This window comes from Lepus europaeus, chromosome 11 (genome assembly GCF_033115175.1).
Source record: "Lepus europaeus isolate LE1 chromosome 11, mLepTim1.pri, whole genome shotgun sequence".
NCBI classification, from domain to species: domain Eukaryota; kingdom Metazoa; phylum Chordata; class Mammalia; order Lagomorpha; family Leporidae; genus Lepus; species Lepus europaeus.
Window position 1 is genome coordinate 82,095,041 of NC_084837.1, and position 12,738 is coordinate 82,107,778.

Here is a 12,738-nt window from a genome sequence, read left to right on the forward strand (position 1 = left end):
CCACTTGCAACTTGTGGCCAAGCACGTGTGACTGAGCCAGCGATACATGCAGCTCTCAGACTGAGAGCTTGGCTAAGAACCCCACAGACTTTGAACTCCCTCCCCTCCTTGCACACTCACCCCAGGCAGTGTTTTTGCCCAGTCTGGCTGCTCCTGGGAGTCGGAGCGACAGCCAAGGCAACCAGACACTGGGTGCTGTGCTCAGGGTCACACAAATGGGTAGCTGCAATATCCATCCTGGGAAGGTTTCCTAGCACCCAGCCTGGGCTCTTTTCTCTAGGAATTAATTAGGCGTGACAGGTACTGTCAGAAGGCTGGGCGGGGCAGAAGCTAGGAGTCAGGAACTCCATCCGGGTCTCCCCCATGGGTGCCAGGGACCCAGGTACATGAGCCATTCTCTGCTGCCTCCAGGTGCATTATGAAGAAGCTGGATTGGAAGGAGTTAAACCCACCTGCTCCACTATGGGCTACAGGTGTCCCAAGTGGAGGCTTAACCTGCTGAGTCCCAATGCCTGCCCCGAAAGCAACACTTCTGATACAATTTCTGATGTACATTCACAGCCTTTCAGTTCAGAATGCGAGCTGTAAAGGCAGAAACCACATGGGTTGGCTTCCTGGGTGAGAACTGGAGGAACACAGGCAGGCAGTGATAATGGCGGGCAGGAGGTGGCCTCCCTCCCTTCTCCCCTCGGGCAGGCTCCATGCCAGCTCCTCACTGTGCTGCCGTGCCGCTGTGGGCATCTGCAGAGGGGGAAGATCTAATGTGAACCAGGTGCAGTACAGATCAGTACAATAGCTAGGCTTTGCTTCGTGCTTGACAGAAATTCGCCGTGATGGTATCTTAGAAAACAAAGCTGTTAAGTCACGGTTGCTTATTTTGAAGGAATGTGAGGCCAGTTCTGCCAGTAAAAGAACTTTTGAATCTTACCCAAAGATTCTCCTCTTCCTTTCTGCTCTCCACCGTGGCTTGGGGAGATGTTTGCTACAACAGAGCTCAGATTATGTCAGCTGTTGTGGGCATGGTCCTCTCAATGCCTGCCATTGTTCTGTTCACACTTTGCTGCTCCTCAACACCTGAGAATGCCTAGCTAGTAATGCTAGGCTCCCACAAAGGATACAGCAGAATTATGCACAGAATAATATAGAGCAAGGAGGGGCCTTAGAGATGAACTTCTCCTGTCCTTCACGTTGACTTACGAAGAAATGAAAACCCACGTTGTCTCTGACCCGATCCAGGGATTCAATGGTACATCCAAGGTCCTTGTATCTGTTCCATATTTCAATGTAACAAATTACTTCCCAAAACATGCACAACCATTTATTTGCTTATCATCCTGCAACTCGGCACGACTCAGTGGAAACAGCTGAGCTCAGCTCCACGTGATGTTGGGTGGGGTTGGGTAGTTCGGTTGGAGTTGGAAGATGGCTGGTGGCTTTACTTATTTGTCTGGTGTGTTGGCTGGAGTTGCTAGAATGATGGAGAATAGGCTGAGTCTCATTCCTCCTGGTCCTCCTCACTCTGCACCAAGATAGTAACAGCAACTGGCTCTCCAGAAGCAACAGCTGAAACCGCCAGTGCTGGGAGCGCGAGGGCTGTGCAAAAACAGGTGCTGGGGGATTTTGTCTATGAGCTGTAGTTTGCTGATCCTTGCTTTAATCCCTTGGTCTGCTCAGTTTCTGGCTTTGTCGTCTGGGCTCTGCGCTCCACCCTCTGAGATGCCTTTCCTTTCCCTAAACAGTAACTCATATTTGTAACTCAGTACAATCTCAGTCTACGGCATGCCAGTAGAAACCCAAAGTTGTCTAGAAGCTTCTTTAAAGTTTGAACTGTTTCTCTGTCCAAGGTGACGGTTGTTTCATCAATACAAGTGTCTTAAAAACCATGTGGATTTTCTGTAAGTCTTATTAGGTTAGCTTCATGCTTCAAAATCCATAGCCAATACACTTTTCTCAGAAACCCTATGAGAGTTATGTAAATCTTATTGGGGGTTAATCCTATACCCTGAGATTCATATTCATTATTTTATGTGAAAACAGACCTCTCTCCGTGTTGTACAAGTTGGGCTGCAGGAAATATTGTGCTTACGATTCCAAAAGCACATTAAAAAACTTTCTAGAGTCTTAACAAATAAAAAATACTTATGGAGCCAGCGCTGTGATACAGCAGGTTAACACCCCAGCCTCAAGTGCCGGCATCCCATATGGGCGCCTGTTCTAGTCCTGGTTGCTCTTCTTCCGATCCAGCTCTCTGCTATGGCCTGGGAAAGTAGTAGAAGATGGCCCAAGTCCTTGGCCCCCGAACCCGCATGGGAGACCCAGAAGAAGCTCCTGCCTCCTGGCTTCAGATCAGTGCAGCTCCAGCCACTGTGGCCAATTGGGGAGTGAACCACCGGATGGAAGACCTCTCTCTGCCTCTCCTCTCTCTGTGTAACTCTGACTTTCAAATAAATAAATCTTTTTTTTAAAAAAAAAAGTACTTATAATTATTATCAGAGTATAGAGTGCCAATTATATTACTGGATGCTTATTAAGATTCAGAATATTAATAAGTTTGTGGGTTTTTGCCTAATATTCAGAGAACTCTGAATACCGGCACAAATGACCGAGGCATCATGATGTTTTAAATTTTTTATTCAGTGAGAGAAATGCATAGGAGAGTGAGGGCCCTATCTAAAAGAGAGAGGGAAATCTGGATTCATACTGAGCACCAGGAGCCAGCCACGTGGAGGAGCATGCAGGCCAGGAAGCATGGGGCAGGTGGCCGGAAGGCACGGGGCAAAAAGGACCCACAATGGCAAAATGCCAAAAAAGAGCTGGGCCCACCATGTTCCAGGCCTTTAATCCACTTCCAAAGAGGAGTGGCTAATTAGTCTGATTGGCAGGTGAGGCCAGGTGGGGCACACAGGTGAGGCCAGGTAGGGGCATGCGGTCACACAGGGGCATGGTGAAGGCATGGCCTTCCAGCTCACAAACCGAATCAGTTTTATCCCGTATGCCTGCGTACAACAGGCCCCCCTCAGAGACTCCATTCCCTTAATCCTAAGGGATGTTGAAGGGCATAGAATCATCATACCTTCTATAGCTGCTTCCCTCTTATGAGGGGCGTAGTGCAGGCCCTGCCTGTCTCTCTTTTTGCACCGGTTACCTTGCGTGGTTTTTATTTGCTGGTCTTGGAAACCAGGCAGGAACTCCCCACGGACAGTCACTGGATTGTTTCTCCTCTGTGCTGACAGTGTCTAACCCTGTATCTGCTACTATCGATTTCTCTCTGAGACTACATGCATTATCTCACCTCCTATTCACACTGAAAGTAGTCTGGCAAAAATTAAAAGGTGGATAGAACCCAGTGTGGTGGGGATGAGCGAATGGGCCTTCTCTTACATCATTGGCAGGAGGACAGTAAATCATCAATATTTAAAATGCTGATGGCCTTTGAGGAGTGTTGCTGCTCTAGAAAGCCATCCTGAAGAGAGAATTCTTCATAACCACAACAATATGCGTATCAAGACATTTACCGCAGCATTTTAAGGTTGCAACCCCCTACGTGCCCATCAGTGACGCTAAATTTAATTATTGATGGAAGATCTGTACTGTGGAATAAAACTACTGAAAAGCATGCAGGAGATCAATATGTTCTGGCATGGTCACAGTTCCAAAACATACCGTAAAATCAAAGACCAAGTAGAATGTAAGTCTCAACCTGCATGTTGCTGTGGTTCCCTAAGTTTCAGGGATGACACATGAAACGTTACAAAAACTGTGTGTTCTCTCCATCAAGATCATTTATCTTTTCAAGGTTTTTATTTATTTGGTAAGTAGTTACAGAGAGAGAGAGAGAGAGAGATCTTCCATCCTCTGGTTCACTCCCCAAATGGCCACAACTGCTGGAGCTGGGCCAATCTGAAGCCAGGAGCCAGGAGCTTCTTCTGGGTCTCCCACGTGGGTGCAGAAGCCCAAGCACTGCACTGCTTCCCAGGCCATAAGCAGAGACTGGATCAGAAGACATGCAGCCAGGATACAACCCGGTGCCCATGGGGGATGCTGGCTCCACAGGCTGATGCTTAGCCTACTATGCCACCATGCTGGCCCTAAGATCATTCTTATATCTTGCAAGCATCTTGGTTCTTATCACGTTGTGCCATTTTCTAGATAGACAAGTCAGAGGATGAATATTTCAATCTCTGTCAGCCCCTATTATTCCTTCAAGTCACATTTTCTACTTAATTTGTACATATGTACAAATACTTAGGTGCAAAATATCTGCTGTCAGTCAAATAATAGCATCTGGTATGTGGCAGAGAATTAAGCCTCCACTTACATCTGTGGCATTCCATATCAGAGTGCCGGTTTGAGTCCCGACTGCTCTGCGTCAATCCTGCTCCCTGCTAAGGCTCCCAGGAAGGCAGCAGCAGATGGCCCAAGTGGGAAACCCATGTGGGAGACCCGGATGAAGCTCCTGGCTCTTGGCTTTGGCCTGGTCCAGACCTGGTTGTTACAGCCCTTTGGGGAGTGAACCAGCAGAAGGAAGACCTCTCTCCCTCACTCTCTCTCTCTACCTCTTCCTTTCACTGTGTCAATTTCAAATAAATACAATAATTTTTTAAAAATTCTATAATTTCTCTTCCAGTTCAGCTCTCTGCTGTGGCCCGGGAGGGCAGTGGAGGATGGCCCAAGTGCTTGGGCCCTGCACCCACATGGGAGACCGGGAGGAAGAACCTGGCTCCTGGCTTCAGATCTGCGTAGTTTCAGCTGTGGCGGCCATTTGGGGGGTGAACCAACAGAAGGAAGACCTTTCTCTCTGTTTCTCTCTCTCACTATCTGTAACTCTACCTCTCAAATAAATAAATAAAATCTTAAAAAAAAAGTTAGAAGAATTAATATTCAGGTTTTATTCTATGGACTTTTTTATTATTTGATTTTCATTAATGATAAGCACATAATATTAGTTGAAAAAGGAGTAGCACAGACCTAGTGGAAAGGTTTGTCTTCTTGAATATTAAGATTATGAAAGCCTGTGCCAGGCTTTAGGGAAATTTTTCATCATATTTTTCATGTATATTTAAGAAAACACAGTAATAAGGGCTGGCGCTGTGGCACAGCGGGTTAGCGCCCTGGGCTGAAACGCTGGCATCCCATATGGGTGCCAGTTCTAGTCCCAGCTGCTCCATTTCTGATCCAGCTCTCTGCTATGGCCTGGCAGTAGAAGAGGGTCCAAGTCCTTGGACCCTTGCACCCATATGGGAGACCTGGAAGAAGCTCCTGGCTGCTAGATTCGGATCGGCACAGCTCCAGCCATTGCGGCCATCTGGGGAGTGAACCATCAGTTGGAAGACCTCTCCCCCCCGCCCCCGCCTCTCCTCTCTCTGTGTAACTTTGACTTTCAAATAAATAAATAAATCTTTTAAAAAAGAAAATACAGTAATAAAAGTTTATAAATACAGGAAAATTTGGCTGTCATTGTCCCTTCTGCAGACAACTATTGTAAAAATTCATTTTGGGGGCCAGCGCTGTGTAGTAGACTAAACCTCTGTCTGCAGTGCCAGCATCCCATATGGGTGCTGATTTGAGTCTCAGATGCCCCACTTCAGATCCAGCTCTCTGCTGTGGCCTGGGAAAGCAGTGGAAGATGGCCCAAGTCCTCGGGCCCCTCCACCTGTGTGGGAGACCTGGAAGAAGCTCTTGCCTCCTGACTTCAGATCAGCCCAACTCTAGCTGTTGCAGCCTTTTGGGGAGTGAATCAGAGAATGGAAGATCTCTCTCTGTCTCTGCCTCTGCCTCTCCATACCTCTTCCTTTCAAATAAATAAATAAATCTTTTTTTTTTTTTTCTTTTTGACAGGCAGAGTGGACAGTGAGAGAGAGACAGAGAGAAAGGTCTTCCTTTTGCCGTCTCATTTGATGTTGACTGTTCTAATCATAATCTATGAGTACACAGTGTAAGTAGGGCCAATGCTTACTCAGTTTCCAACACACAAAGAAGAAAAGGTTTGCTGAGCAAATTAATACAACAAAGACGATAACTGGTGGCATGAGTTTACAGGAAGAGTGCAGCAGCCGTCTTCATTCATACAACCTTTGCACTCCTTGACTCTTTTATCTCACAGGACGCTGACTGCTTATGTGCCAGGCGGTATCGTCGCTCTAGGAGTTCCATGTTCATCTTCCTGTCTCCTGAGCCTCACCCCGTGTGGGGCTCCTCCCGGGCTCTCCGTGTTTGGTGGCAGTGGGCTCTGCGGCTGAGCGCTCTGCTAATCACCGTAGAACTCAAGGGACAGGGGTTCTGGGCCTAGCTCCTGTACACTTTGGGTCTCCTCAGACAAATCGCCCAAGCTCTCTGCTTCTGTCTCTCCTCTGGCTACTGAGAGGTTTTAACCAGTAAAATGGTCAAGTTCTCTTTTAGCTCTAGAATTTGATTCTTAATATGCAAATGAAATATATTTAGGCATAATTAATCATGTACATGCACATGAACGTTGCTGAACAAAAAGAAGCTTTGCCTCTTCATTGGAAAGGCCAGTAGGATTTTTAAATGGAAGCAGTTTGACTTTACAAGCCAAAACAATTGGGCTGCCTCTTTGTCTACATTTTCTTTTAGGAAAATTAGAAAGGGTCTCCCTTGTGTAATTGGTTGTATCTTAATAAAGTTGCATTTATTTATTTTCCTACCTATTTAAATAATTTGAAAGGAAGAGAGAGACAGACAGAAAGCTGCGGTCAGAAACAGAACCAAGACCTGAACCCAGGAACTCTGATGCGGGTGGCGAGCGTCTCAAGCCGCATCTTAACCAAACACCCACCCCAAGTTCCTGCTTTAATTCGGACTCTGGACTACAGGATCTTGGCATGTTTTAGTCTCTAAATTATACAAATGTAGAACTGCAATCGAGAAATATCACTTAAATATGTATGTATGGGCCGGCGCCGTGGCTTAACAGGCCAATCCTCCGCCTTGCAGCGCCGGCACACCGGGTTCTAATCCCGGTTGGGGTGCTGGATTCTATCCCAGTTGCCCCTCTTCCAGGCCAGCTCTCTGCTATGGCCCAGGAAGCCAGTGGAGGATGGCCCAAGTGCTTGGGCCCTGCACCCGCAAGGGAGACCAGGAGAAGCACCTGGCTTCTGGCTTCGGATCGGCGAGATGCGCCGGCCGCAGCGGCCATTGGAGGGTGAACCAACGGCAAAAAGGAAGACCTTCCTCTCTGTCTCTCTCTCACTATCCACTCTGCCTGTCAAAAAATAATAATAATAAAAAAAAGTATGTATGTATTTGAAAGGCAGAGTTAAAGAGAGACAAACAGAGTTCACTTCCCCAATGGCTGCAACAGCCAGAGAGGGTGCCAGGGGCCTGAAACTTCATCCAGGTCTCCCATGTGGGTGGTTTTTTAATGATATGTACTGTGATAAAATTCTTAGGTAATGGGCTGGCACTGTGGCAGAGTGGGAAAAGCCGCAACCTGCAGTGTCGGCATCCCATATGGGCGCCGGTTCGAGTCCTGGCAGCTCCACTTCCAATCCAGCTCTGTGCTATGGCCTGGGAAAGCAGTGGAAGATGGTCCAAGTCCGTGGGGCCCTGCACCCACGTGGGAGACCCAGAAGAAGCTCCTGGCTCCTGGCTTCAAATCAGCGCAGCTCCGGCCATCACAGCCAATTGGGGAGTAAACCAGCAGATAGAAGACCTCTCTCTCTCTCTCTCTCTCTGCATGATTCTTTCAAATAAATAAATAAATCTTCAAAAAAATTCTTAGGTAACTGGATATGGGAATATATAGGAGATCTTCACAAAGGGAGATACAGGGGCCAGCACTGTGGTATAGCGGGTAAAGCCACTGCCTGCAGTGCCGACAGCCCGTATAGACTCCAGTTTGAGTCCCAGCTGCTTCTCTTCCAATCCAGCTCCCTGCTAATACACCTAGGAAAGCAGTAGAAGATGGCCCAAGTCCTTGGGCCCCTGGACCCACATGGCAGACCCAGAAGAAGCTCCAGGTTCTTGGCTTCAGCCTGGCCCAGCTCCAGGTTTTGCAGCCATTTTGGGGGGGAAACGAGCAGATGAAAAAAATCTGTGTGTGTGTGTGTGCGCGCGCGCATCTCTCTCTATCTGTAACTCTGCCTTTCAGAAAGATAAATAAATCATTAAAAAAAGGGTGGGGGGAGTTGTACTGGGAACACACTTTGGCTCTCAATATCCGTATCTTCCTCCCCTCTGTGTCGGGGAGTGTTGGCAAAGAATGGAGGCAGAGTTGGGACCCACAAGGCCAGAGCTTGTGCAAAGGGTTTGTGGGAGAACATGAGAGCTGGGTAGAGCTAGGTTGGGTTGCAAAGCAGGAGCCAAGGACACTGTGACCTGTCAAATCATCTAACAGACAATGAGCAGACTCTGGACAGGACAGGATGCCAAAGCACCAGAGCCAGCAGACAGAGGAACACGCTGGAGGGAAGCGAGGAAGGCGGAGGGAAGGCTGCAGGACGGGGGCAGGGGGTGGTGGGTGGGGCCTGCCCTGGTATGTACTTGCCTCTGCGGTACCCAGGGGCTGGGAGTTCAGGCTTGGTTGGAGTGATAGCTAGCATGGATACTAAATTATCTCTGCCATTTCTTTAAATAACAGTGCAAAAAGGGAAGGGGCAAGAGACGAACATGACAGTGGAGGGGCATGCTGGGAAGGGGGAAATGCTGTGGTTACCATAGAAAGAGAAATGGATGGGAGGGCATACTCCTGACCTGGGCGTACCTGTCATTTCTCACCATCTCAGTCCTAGTGTTCAGGGAACTGGATAGCTTGGCTCAGATCATATGTAAGTTCTCTGCTAGCTCATGGATTTCTCAGATTTGGGGGAAGTAGGTAGAGCTGCTGTCTCCAATGCAGGCATCCCATATCTGAGCACTGGTTCAAGTCCTGGTCCCTCTGCTTCCAATACAGCTCCCTGCTCATGTTCCCGGGTAAGCAGCAGAAGGTGGCCCCCACACTTGGGCTCTTGCACCCACGTGGGAGACCCCATTGGAGCTCCAGCTTCCTAGCTTCAATCTGGCCCATCCCCACCCTGCTGTTGTGGCCCTTTGGGGAGTGAACCAGTGCATGGCCAACCTCTCTCTATAATACTGGCTGCCTTTCAAATAAATACAATGAATCTTCTAAAAAATACATTGGTAAGACCGTGCTAAAACAGAGTCTCAAATTCTGCAAAAAACTACAACAATCACTGACAGATCTGTGATCCGAGTTGATGACTCAAGCAGTGGAGTTTTAGTTCAGCTCCACGAAGCTTCAGGATCTGGTTTTCCTGGAGCCTTTGGTAAGAACGCCAGGGTGCTCTCTAACAGGGTGGGCCCCAGGGCTGTGGTAGAAGCACAAGGCAAACTTGTCAGCTCTCGAGGCAGCTTTTTCTTCTGTCGTCTAAAACGAGAGGCCGGCCTTCCTCAACTCCCAGTGCTCCACTCCCTAATTTGGAGAGGAAGCAGATGACTTCACTGGTCTTTCCCTTCTCTGGTTTCTATGATTCATCAGTTACAGCAACTAGGGTGGGGTAGCAAAAAATTTAAAAAATAATTCTACTATTCAGGTTATATTGTAGACAAAAGGAGAGAGTCCGAGAAAAAAAAAAAACAAAAAACGGATTGTACAAGGATGGAAAAAGCCAAGTCACTGTACTTTTAACTCAGAATTACTTCCTTGGAGAATTCCTATACATCTTTCCTTTGTAATTATCAATTACCTGAACTTTTCCATGTATCACTTGTTTTTTTTTTAAACATTTATTTATTCATTTATTTGTTTATTTGAAAATCAGAGTGACAAGGAGAGAGAGAAAGAGAGATACTCCATCTGCTGGTTCACGCCTCAAATGGTTGCATCAGCCAGGGCTGGACCAGGCTGAAACCAGGAGCCTGGCTCTCTCTCCAGGTCTCCCATGGGGGCGGCAGGGTCCCAAGCAGTTGGATCATCTTCCGCTCCTTACCAGGCACATTAGCAGGGAGCTGGATCAAAATGAGAGCAGCCAGGACTTGACCTAGCGCTCCGATGTGGGATCCAGCATTGCAAAGAGCAGCTTAATCCACTGCACCACAGTGCCGGCAGTGTCCCATGTTCAACAAATAGTTTTCTATGAAATTGGGGAGAGTGCGTATTTTGCACAAATGGGAACCTAGTTGCTTTTGAGCATCCATGTCCCTGAAAAAGCTGCCGGGAACTAGCGAGATTATTACAGTCTAGGAGCTCTCCAAACAAAATGGTTCACTTTAACAAGCATGAAGTATATCCACTCAGGAGGTAGGACTGTACCCAAGTCACATAACAGGGAAAAAGAAACAGTAACTCATCCTCATGGTCTGTTGGGAGTAAATACGTCATTATAAATGTGACAAATGTATCAGAAATGATATCAAAGTGCCGAGGGAGGGAGCTCAGTGAGAGTGACTGATCCTGTCCCCGTAATTAAACATTATATAGAGAAAGGAAGCCTGTCCACCTCAGCCAGCGCCTCCATAGTTACTCTTGTACGTTTGCAGTCATTGCACAACCATAAAAGAGGAAACGTAACGTACAATGGTGCAATCTCTATTGGCAGGAAATGGCAGTGCACAGAGGTGGGCTGTTTATTTTTTAACAAACCATCCCGTATAAAAACTGATGTAAAGGGTTGGTCACTCACTGGAGAAGGTACATGGTTATATGATCGATTACTGATAGGTGATTAACATTGGGAAAGCACCTTGGGCACTCCACTCAAAGCCAAAGCCTAATCGCGGTCACTGGAGAACAGGTGTGCGACACCACTAATGGTCATCGGGAGCCCAGGCTGGTGAGTAATGGGGCAAAGGTCAGAAGCAGAGAAGATAGGGGCCGACTACAGTTAAAGGTGCACACTACCCTAACCAGGCTTTCGTATGGTAATGTCACTCTAGAAACCCAGCAGGAGCCGTTTTCTACTCTTAGGGAAATTTGGTCACTCTGATATGAAGTAGGTATCAGTCTAACCAAGATTTGAGGGTTGCCGAGAAACTAAATATTAACTCATGTGATGCTGTTTCAAAATAATAAGCCTTGTTGAGGAGACTGAAAATGCCCAGAAATACAGCGGACTGAAATGGAAGTTCTGATGATGATATATCCGCGGATAATCCGCTTACACACAAGAAAGGAGTATGAAAAGCCAATACTCCCATGAGTGAGGCAGCAGCCAAGTGTGTGGCAGTTTCCGGGAAATGAGCTCAGTGCCCTGTAGGTTTTGATGACAATGAATGAACACCGTTCACCCCTCCTGTCTTCCAGAGTCAGTAGCATTCTGGGAGGCATTTAGCACGGCCAGAACAAGCGTAGGGAGAAGTTACAATTAGTGGATGCAAGAGTGCACAAGAGAGACCCCATCATCCCTGGCCTCCCCGGCCTCAGGTAGGTGGGCCATTCTCATGGGGCTGCGGACACTCTTCCTTTAGAAACAGAAACAACTTCTTGGAGCAGTTAGCAGTGTTTCTGCTAGTCTTATACTAAATCAGTCTGTCAATAAGGTACGTACATAATAAAATGATCTGCTCTGTATTGCTAAAACAATCACATGAAGTTTTCACAACCCTTTAATAACATTTCCTTACATATTTGAAAAATTTCTTTATTTATATATTAGAGTATATTTACATTTTTGAAATATGCATAATACGTATGATATATATATATATAGGGTGAGAGAGCAAGATCTTCCATCTGCTGCTTCACTTCCCAAATGACTGCAACAGCCGGAGTTGGGCCATGCTGAGCCAGGAGCTTGGCACTCCATCCAGGTGACCCACGTGGGTGGCCGAAGCCCAAGTACTGGCCCATCACCTGCTGCTTTCTTGGCTGCATCCACAGGGAAGCTGGATTAGAAGCAGAGAAGCTGGGACTTGAACCAGCACTCGAATATCAGATGCCAGTGTGTCAAGTGGCTGCTTAACCCGCTGCACCACGATGCCGGCCTCAACTTCTTACCTTTAATATCAAACTGGGAAGGAGCTGGGTGGCATGTCCTGGGATCCATGTGGGCTGGCAATACAGACCTCCATACCACTATTTAGTTCCAATTGGTTCAGCCCAATTGTCTCCTTCAAGGCTGCAGCATCCATTTTAAATACTCAAATGTTAACATAAAACCAGCGTAAGCTCCCACTACAACTGACTTCAGCTTTCCGGTCCTCCATGCAGGACACGTGGGTGTTAGTCTGGGCATCTGAGCTCAGCTGCTGGGCTCACTGTGTTTTCCTTTCCTATACCCCAGAGTCCAGGCTTTAAACACTTAGGAGAGCGACCAACTAGGGAAAAGTAGGACTTAAAGAGTTTACTATTTTCTAAGCAACTTTCTTGGGAGATTACAACCTTTCACACAATTTCAAAATCTTCTTCCAAATGAAACCAGTGATGCTTAATTCTCCAAAGAGAAATCTTTGAAAGGAGCCCTGAAGGTGGCCCACGTGCTTGGGCCCCTGCATCCATGTGGGAGACCCGGAAGAAGTTCCTGGCTCTTGGCTTTGGCCTGGCCCAGCCCCTGCTGGTGTAGCCATTTGGGGAGTGAACCAGCAGATGAAATATCTCTCTCTCTCTCTCTGAAACTCTGACTTTAAAATTAAAAAAATATAAATAAATAACAGAGGAATCCCTCCCCCCTTTGCGTTCCAAAGCCTGCTCAGCCGACTCCCAACCCCGTCAGCGTATTCCATCTCCAGACGGCACGCACAGTCTTCATTAGGAATCTGTCCTCGTAAGTCTTCCGCAGCACA